Raw genomic sequence first — 9,943 nt, 5'->3', positions numbered from 1 at the left:
CCATCCTCTTTTGAAGCCCCCTTCAGGTAGTTGAAGGCTGCTATTAAATCCCCCCTCTATCTTCTATTCTCTAGACTAAATAAGCCAAGTTCCCTCAGCCTGTCTTCAGAAGTCAGATCCACTAGCCCCCTCACCATTTTTGTTGTCCTTTGCTGGACTCTCTCCAATTTGTCCACATCCTTTCTGTAGTGAGCCCCAAAAACTGAACAGAGTACTCCAGTTTTGCCCTCACCAGTCCTGAAGAGAGGGGAATAATCACTTCTCTGGACCTACTGGTGACACACCTACCAATGCAGCCCAGAACGCAATTAGCCTTGGCAACAAGGGCACACTGCTGGCTCATATTCAGCTTATTGTCTACTGTAACACCCAGGTCCTTTTCTGCAGAACTGTTGACCAGCCAGTCAGCCCCCAGCCTGTACTGGTGCATGGGATTGCTCCAGCCTAAGTGTAGAACTTTGCACTCTTCCTAGTTGAACCTCATGAGATTTCTTTTGGCCCAATCCTCCAATTCGTCTAGGTCACTCTGAATCGTAACACTACCCTCCAGTGTATCTACTATTCCCCACAGCTTGGTGTCACCTGCAGATTTGCTGAGGGTGCACTCTAGGCCATCTTCCAGGTTGTTGATAAAGACACTGAACAAAACTGGTCGCAGGACCGACTCCTGTCAGCTGCCAACTAGACATTGCTCCATTCCTTATTACCCTCTGAGCCGGATGCTTCAGTTAGTTTTCTGTCCATTTATCCATTACAGTTCATTGATCCAGCCCATACTTCCTTAGCTTGCCTGCAATAATGCTGTGGGAGACTGTATCAAAAGCCTTATTTAAATCAAGGTACAGTAGACTCCCGACTTGCGCGTATATTGTGTTCCTGAAAAACCTCATGTATGTCAAATTTGTGTGACTCGAGGTGAATTTTCCCATAGGAAATAATAGAAAAGTGAGGGGTTGTGTTCCTTAAACCTCACATTTAAGACACCAAAGGTACGAAAATAAAATCTTTTTCAACCAATACTTTATTTATTATGTTACAAAAACATATTGTAAACATATTTATTCAGTTACATTATAAGAAATGCACACAAAAAACCCAAAATAGACATACAACAATCTTCATCCACCAGTGGAGGCTTAGTTTTCATCTAGGTCGAACACATCAAAAGATGGCAGTGATATCTCTCGAATAGGGGTGGAAGGCCTTGGGGCAAGTTCTGGGAGAGCTGGCTCTACCCCAGAAGTGGAGAGGGTAGAGAAGGACTGAGAGTCGGTTGATAGAGTCAAGATAGTGCTGTCCCACTTCCTGAAAAACTTGTCAAAGGAAGACTGCACCGAGCTGCACCACTTCTCCCTGTAAAGCTCCATGTAGCAGGCATTCGCTTCCTTCATCAGCCTGGCAACCTTAGCACTTCTTTCATGATTGGGGTCGTTTTCAAAGAAGGCTAGGTAACCATCCATAAGTTTGAACGCATCAGCCATGCCTTTCATCCTGAGAACTTGGGGAGAGGGCCTTTCATTTTCTTCCATGGGCTCTGATTCTTCATAGTGCTCCTTATCCAGCTCAAGAAAATCCTCATTTGAGAGTTCCTCCCTATGGGAATTGAGCAGCTTAGCCATGTTTTCCTCATCAACCTGCTCAAAGCCCACACACACTCTTAGCCATCTCAACAATCTCATGCCTTGCATCACTGATAAATTCGTCAGCAGCAAAGCCTCAGAAATCATTCACAACAGCAGGCCAGATGTTTTTCTAGGCACCATTAAGGCACTGCTACATAACATCATTCCAGGCTTCTCTGATGATGTCTGTGGTCATCTTTATGTTAAATTTCTTCCAAAATTCTTTGACATTTGTGTTTTCCTTTGACTCTGTCTCATTGATAAACTTCTTGAAGGTCCTCCATAGATAATAGCTCTTGAAAGCTCAAACAACACCCTGATCCATAGGCTGGATGAGCGATGTTGTGTTCGGTTCATCCCGCAGTGCCAGTTCTGCTTACGTTGTGTTTGATCCTCCCAGTCTCGGCCTATGGGCTGAGGAGGGAGAGGAGGATCCACATAGTCAAACAAAGACTGTGGCGCTGGTGTCATTGGGAAGGATTTGGCTTCCATGACCAAAGTCTACTCTTTGGAGAGAGAGGCAGTGAGCTGTTGGGAAGGGACGGCCTCCACCTCGCTCTGTTGGGGAGGAGGCGCTTCTCAGCTAGACTGGCTGACCTGCTCCACCGGGCTTTAAACTAAGCCCACTGGGGCACAGGGGGACTACTGCCACTGCTGGCTTGCTGAGTGACCCTTGCAAAACCAGCAGGCCAAGGCACATAAGGTATCCCACCCCAGCCCCAGCCCTGGAACAAAATGTAATCAAGGCAAGAGCCCCTAAGGGAACACTTGCGTCATGGGAAACTTTAACTACCCAGATATCTCATGGGAGGAGCACTCAGCCAAATCGAGGTGGTCACAAAGCTCTCTCATGTGTGGACGACCTCTGACACAGGAAGGCTATTGCCTGACAAGAGGTAAAGCACTGCTCGACCTTGTACTGGCAACCGGGGATGACCTAAATGGCAACCTAACAATTGAAGGGAAGCTAGGTGATAGTGATCATGAACTGATCACCTTCACCATCTGCCGTAAAGCTGGCAAGTCAGTCAGTTGTACAGAAGTCCTTGACTTCAGGAAAGCTGACTTCGACAAGCTAAGGAGGCTTGTCAGAGAGGCCCTAAAAGGCCACAACCCAATGGAGAGGGGAGTTCAGGACGCATGGATGCTCCTCAAGGGAGTAATCCTGGATGCGCAAGCAAAGTCCATCCCGTCTCAGAGGAAAGGCAGCAGGAGAGCACAGCAGCCCCCTTGGCTCTCCAGGGAACTGGCGGACCTCCTGCGTCTTAAAAGGAAGACCTACAAAGGATGGAGGACTGGAACCACCACCAAGGAAGAATATTCTGCATAAGTCAGGACTTGCAGAGAACAAATCAGGAAAGCCAAGGCTGCAATGGAACTCCAGCTAGCTACAAATATCAAGAAAAATAAAAAGTCCTTTTTTCAGATATGTGGGGAGCTGGAGAAAAAGCAAAGGCAACATTGGTTCCCTGCTAAACCAGATGAGGCAACTGACAACTGATGCCCAGGAAAAAGCTAACTTGCTAAATGGGTACTTTGCGTCAATTTTCCATCAGCCCCATGGGGCAGCCCTGCCCACTATGGGTCAGGGAGGCTCGGGTGAGGGAGATTCCTTGCCCTCCTTTGAAGCTGACCTTGTGAAGGAACACCTTGACAGGCTGGATACCTTCAAGTCAGCTGGCCCTGATAGGTTACACCCAAGGGTACTCAGGGAGTTGGCGAGCATCATAGCTCAGCCACTGGCACAGGTCTTTGAGAGTTCTTGGCGCTCTGGTGAAATGCTGGATGACTGGACGAGGGCCAATGTCATGCCTATGTTCAAGAAAGGGAGGAAAGTAGATCCAGCAAACTACAGGCCCATCAGCCTGACCTCTATCCTGGGAAAAGTCTTGGAAAAGATTATCAAGGAGGCCATCCTTAACAGGTTAGCTGAAAGCAATATCCTGAGGGATACCCAGCATGGGTTTGTTGCGGGTAGGTCTTGCTTGACCAATCTCATTTCCTTTTATGACCAGGTGACTTATGACCTGGACAAAGGGGAAGAGATCGATGTCATATACCTCAACTTTAAAAAAGCCTTCGATCTGGTATCCCATGATCACCTCTTGGTTAAACTGGCTAACTGTGGCCTTGACATTACCACAATCCTCTGGCTGGGAAACTGGCTCTCCGGTAGGACCCAGAGGGTGGTGGTTGACGAGAGCAAGTCTTAGTGTGCTGTGACCAGTGGGGTCCCACAAGGCTCTGTCGTAGGGCCTATACTGTTTAACATATTCATCAATGATGTGGACATTGGTGTCAGAAGTGGACTGGCCAAGTTCGCCGATGACACCAAACTCTGTGGTAAAGCATCCACACCTGAGGACAGGAGGGTGATCCGGGTGGATCTGTACAGACTCATGAACCATCTGGACAAGAACCTGATGGTGTTCAACACCAAAAAATGCAAGGTTCTCCACCTTGGGAGGAAAAACCTGTACCATGCATATAGGCTCGGCAGTGCTACGCTGGTTAGCTCTACAGATGAAAGGGACTTGGGGGTCATGATTGACCACAAGATGAACATGAGCCTTCAGTGTGATGCTGCGGCTAGTAAAGCGAGCAAAACACTGGCTTGCATCCATAGATGCTTCTCAAGCCGATCTCAGGACATCATTCTCCCGTTGTACTCGGCCTTGGTGAGGCCGCAGGTGGAGTACTGCATCCAGTTTTGGGCTCCGCAATTCAAAAAGGATGTGGAGAAGCTTCAGAGGGTGCAGAGGAGAGCTATGCGCATGATCAGAGGTCAGGAAAACAGACCTTATAATGAGAGGCTGAGAGCAATGGGGCTATTCAGCCTAGAAAAACACAGGCTCAGGGGTGATCTGGTGGCCACCTATAAGCTTATTGGGGTGCTCATCAGGATCTGGGGGAACAACTGTTCACCGGAGTCCCCCAAGGGATGACAAGATCGAACGGTCACAAACTCCACTGTGACTGGTTCAGGATGGACATAAGAAAGAACTTCTTCACTGTCGGAGCCCCCAAGGTTTGGAACAGACTACCACCTGAGGCAGTTCAAGCGCCCACTTTGAACGCCTTCAAAACACATTTGGATGCTTATCTTGCTGGGATCCTATCATCCCTGCTGACTTCCTGCCCCTGGGGCGGGGGGCTGGACTTGATGATCCTCTGGGGTCTCTTCCAGCCCTAATGTCTATGAAATCTATGAAACAGCAAGGACAGCACCTTAATGTTCTCACTGAGGTGGGTGCCAAGGCTTGTGGGGTGTCCTGGAGCATTATCAAGGAGCAGTAGAATTTTGAAAGGCAGATTTTGCCTGTCACAATAAGCCCTCAATTCCAAATGCAGCAGACTGGAAAAATAATCTTCAAACAATCATCCAGTAACCCATCCTTTCTGGCTGGCTCTCCAATAAACAGGCAAGTGTCCCTTTGCATAACCCTTAAGTGCCCAAGGGTTTTCAGCTTGGTAAACCATCAACGGTTTGAGCTTGAAGTCACCAGCTGCGTTTGCTTTGAGCAGCAGTGTGCAGCGATCCTTCGTGGTCTTGAACCCTGGGGTGGTTTTCTCCTTAACTTAGATAAATGTTCAACTCGGCATCCATTTCCAGAAGAGTCTGGTTTCGTCCAAGTTGAAAACTTGCCTTAGATCATAGCTTCCCTCCTCAGTGGCAGCCTGTAGGATTGAAGGAAATTTATCTGCAGCACTTTTATCAGCAACTGCTACTTAGCCTGTCACTTTGAGCTTATGAAATCCACGGCATGCTTTAAATCTATCAAACCATCCGGCACTTGCATTTAAATGATTTCACTTTAGGATCTTCACTTTTTAACACTTCACAAATGTTGCATGCCTTTGTTTGAATCACCTGGGTCAAAAATGGCACGCGTTCTTGATTCTGGTGCTCAATCCATGTTGTCAACATGTGTTCCATTTTCTCCATGATAGCCAACCTTGTTTATGAAACATGGGCAGTAGATAAACGTGTAGCACTCTTACAGGACTCCTTAATTTTCTCCATATTGTCCATAATTGTACAGAAAGTTCACTCACTGACCCCAGTAGCACACTGATTTCTTTTGTCTTCTCACCTCTTTTATATCCCTTCACAACTTCAAGTTTTTCTTTCAAAGTTATAGCTTTTCTTTTCCTTATAGAAGTGGAAGCACTTGTAGAATCACTATTAGAAACACTCATCTTGAACATTTAATGAAGCGTAAGGAGTTAGGAGAGCTCTTAACTGAAACTGTTAAGAGGAGATGCTGCTACCACAATAGGAACACTGGGACTGAGCGAGCCTCCAGAATCCTGCTTGAGAACCCAAGCTGCGCATAACTCCATTTGACTCAGCCTGCACGTCTCACAAGGTGTTCACATATAGACGTGAATGATGCGCATCTCAGGGTGTATTTTTTTTCTTGGGTGTTAATCTTAATTTGCATAAATGCGAGACATGGGTAAGTCAGATACACGTAAAACGGGTGTCTGCTGTATACCACATCCACCGATCTCCCCATGTTCACAGAGCCAGTCATCTCATCATAGAAGGCAATCAGGTTGGTCAGGTATGACTTGCCGTTGGTGAATCCATGCTGACTGTTACTAATCACTGGAGCATCTCATCGGAGGACCAAGCCCGTTTGTTCCAGTGCACACAATTTCCCCATGCTTTTCGCATTGCTCTTTTTTTTTTTCCTTTTTTTGGCTACTGGGAAGTCCAGGTAGCAGATTTTGCCCTGCACTGCAAATTTGCAGCACAGGGTACATTTTAACATTCCACACATGTGGTTTGTAGTGTCACAAACTGCACATGCCTCCATGTCTCGATGTGGTCCTTATCTCTGACATCAATATGCCCAGCAAAATCAGTACTTGAACAAGCATATTGACATTTCTGCAGATCAGTATGCCTCTTTCAAGTGTAACTGATATGCACACAGATTTTATAGTTGTAGTTTTAGTGAGACGTTTTCCAAGTGTGGTTCATAAATACAAGAAAAAAATCAAGTAGGTTATAAAATTAGGGTGCCTGGATCAAAAAATGTGTAGTATTCCTGGATTGATGGAAATATGTCAGCTAATAAAATTATCCTATAAGGGACTCAGGAGTGAGAATAGTGAGCTCACTGAGCACCTGGGGCTAGGTGGGGGCTGAGGGAGGTATGCTGATGACTACAGATGAGGAGGAGGTAGGGGAGGTGGGTAAGTGGAAAGGAAAACTTATCTTCCTGGGCTACTGCTGCTGCTGCTGTAGCAGTGTCAGCTCCAGTATGACAGCAACAGCCACATGGGCAGGCTCCTTGCAAGCCAACCCTAGTGCCCCATTTACTCCCTCCTCCTCTCCTCTCCCCCACACAAACTTATGGGGTCAGGGCTGAGCCTTCTCTGTCAAAGTTTCCCCAGAGGAAGGGGCTAGGGGAGCACCATTCCACTTGCCCTCTGCCCCCCCATTTATACTGCTTTGGTGCAGGGCTACCCTGTTTTGCCCCTATAGCCAGGTTGGGGCAATTCAGGGCTGCCCATGCCATAGCGAAGACTCCTAGGAGGGGGGTGATTCTGGTGCCCCTCCTAGCTGACACCCAAGCTGCTCCCCACTCACCCTGTCCTAGTTACTATGGCTGTGCAAAATGGGCCCTATTCAATTCTGATTCAGATTCAGACTGAATCAGGGACAGTGATTTAATCTCTTGATTCAGATCACTGTCCCTGATTTGATTTGGCCGAATCCAAATCTGATGATTCAATGCTGATTTGGTGAATCAGCAATTTGGACACAGGCGCAGCTTTAAAAGTTTTTTCTACATACCTTGAGGTAGCACCTGCGGCTGTGATCACTGTGGTGTTGGGGCAGATGCAGCATCCCATATCAGCATGGGGGACTCTCTAGCATGCTCAGAGTGAACTTGGAAATGGACTGGAAGTACTTCCAGTCCACTTCCGGGTCTGCCGGGGAGCGCGCTCGGGGATCCCCCGCTCAGCAACTGACTGCAGGGGGGCCCCAGGTGCCCCCCTCAGACCCCAGATGCACCAGTCGCCAAGCCAGGGGGGTAAAAGGGGCCCCCCTGCATGCTCCTGGTGGACCAGAAAGTGGACTGGAAGTGCTTCTGGTCCACTTCTGGGTCTGCTGCTGAGCGTTCTGGAGAGCCCCCTGTGCTTCTGTGGGATGCTGAATCTGCCCTAGCACCACAGGGTTCAAAGCCCTTGCTACCTAGAGGTATGTAGAAAAAACATTTAAAGCTGTATCTACATCTGAATCGCTGAATCTGTTTGAATCTCTCCAAACCAATTCAGAGGGTTCCGAATTGATTAGGAGAGATTAAAGGGTCCTCTGATTTAATTCGGATTTGGAGATTTGGCCACCGAATTGGGCCAAATCTCCACCAAATCGAATAAGGGACCTAACCTTCACATACCCCTAGTAGTTACACTACTGGTCTCTGGTTTTACTAACGTTATGCTGTAGACATAGCAGCTTTAATAGAGCTGAACTGAATAGCACTTAATTTCTTACAGCTGCTTGAACTAGCCTCCTGCTTAAACAAATGCATGAAGCTTCTGCAGTACCCTGAGTGCTTTGCAAATGTGCTTCAGAAGCTGCCTAGTAAATTTTAATAGGTATGTTCTGTCTGTTGTCCCACCAGCCTTATTATCCCTTGATTCTGCCATGCTGGAATGAAAGAAATAAGCATACATTTTTTTAAAGCAGGTACAGCTAACACATTTTACATCCATGTAAAATACTAGGGATTTTTTGTGCAAAATCAAAGACCCTGAGCTTGCATATGGAGCTCTACATCTTCAGTTCCCCAACAAGGGCTCGGCCCATAATTTTCCACACATAGTTCATTGCTTGGTCAGGACCAGAGAGGTGCACAGACTCTGTCAACTTGAAAATTAATTTTAAGACTAGATCAAAATAATTTTCCATTGCTAAACCTGCTTGTGAGTTTACCTGCCAAGTTTTGTGGCTTTTCAGTTATCTTTCCTACGTTAAGAAATATTTTCTCCTGTTGCTGCTTGAGACGAACCCAAACCAGGGAAGCCGTACAGTAGCTATGCACAGCTTGATGTCAAATGCATAAAGCAAAATGAAAAATAGAGGCATTCTTTTTTTCCTTACTTGTTGCAGTGAAAATAATATCAGTTTTATTTGTAATAATTGGAATTACTGATTTTGAACAGGCATGTGAATTTTAAATTTATGGGATATTTCAGTTGAGATGCATCATTTTAATGTCTGCATGAAGTATTTTAGTTATATAACTAATTTGGTCCTAAAACAAATGTGATAGCTCTGGAAGTTCTCATTCCTGGCTAACCTAGAGAAAGATGACAAAAAAAAGTTAAATGTTATTTTGGGTTGCATTTGTTTTCTTCTTTTTTTTTTTTTTTTCTTAATCAGTTGTACAGAAAAGTTAAATGATCCCCCAGGAAAAATATATGGCAAGCCAGAGGAGAAGTCTGTATGTAGTATATGAGCAATGAGCAGCACTAGTCCTTACAGGTTAGCAGAAGGCTAAATCAACCCCAGAGGGACATATAAAAGGCTGCTTTAAAGCACTTGTATGCCCAGTCACAGCAAAGTCAATCCATCGGATTCTCCTATAATTTTTGTTAGCAGCAGAATATTTGTTTTGACATTTTGCACTAAGACACCAATCCTGTTGAAGCTTCTACATATTTGAGTTTAACTGGGCAGTTCATATGCTCAGGCTCAAGCTGCTGTTGAATAGTCTGCCACATACTTTCCAAAGTATTTGAAAGCTTGCTTTGAATCCTAGCACTCACCTAATCAGACTTGCCTTTCCTCCTCTATTTGCTGTAGAAAGTAATTTCCATGCAAAGACACTTTTATTTGGAGCTGCAATTTATGACAGTCATAGTATATTATTTTTCATGTTAAACTTTTGAGCATGGATGCAAAGTTTTAAGAGATAAACAACACCAGGGCTAGGGACAGACATTCAAAAAGCCTGAGCCTGAATTGATTCACTCTTTTCAGGTTCATCTAAGCTGCTCAGCTTAAACTGATTAATAACTGAACAGACATTCTCTGTTAAACCAGGAAATGCAGGCATCTGCCTGCAGTAGCTCAAGCCAGAAGCATGCCTGCAGCCACTGCCAAAGGGCTCCCACCCCTCCCTGCTGGGAGGGGAGGGGAGGGGGAAGCTGCTGGCAGACTGATGAGTGGGAATGGGAAAAAACTCTTTTCTCTGAAGCAAGCATGTATTTAACACAGCAATTTGCAAAGCATACAACGAGGAACTACCAAAACATCTTTGCCTAAGCTAAGATACAGCCCAGTAAAACACAGCATA

The 9,943-nt window shown here is 45.9% G+C and overlaps 1 long non-coding RNA gene across 1 annotated transcript; it reads left to right on the top strand.

Moving 5' to 3' along the window:
* The first annotated feature begins 1,556 nt into the window (after nucleotides 1–1,556).
* Nucleotides 1,557–4,861, top strand: LOC109320710. The gene is made up of 3 exons (XR_002103858.1): nucleotides 1,557–1,966; nucleotides 4,153–4,162; nucleotides 4,839–4,861. It is a non-coding gene; the product is annotated as an uncharacterized LOC109320710 (long non-coding RNA).
* The last annotated feature ends 5,082 nt before the right edge of the window (nucleotides 4,862–9,943 follow it).

This window comes from Crocodylus porosus, unplaced genomic scaffold (assembly GCF_001723895.1).
Source record: "Crocodylus porosus isolate Cpor-Errol unplaced genomic scaffold, CroPor_comp1, whole genome shotgun sequence".
NCBI lineage: Eukaryota > Metazoa > Chordata > Crocodylia > Crocodylidae > Crocodylus > Crocodylus porosus.
The sequence above is the reverse complement of the archived record's forward strand: the minus strand, read 5'-3'. Positions and strand labels throughout refer to the sequence as shown.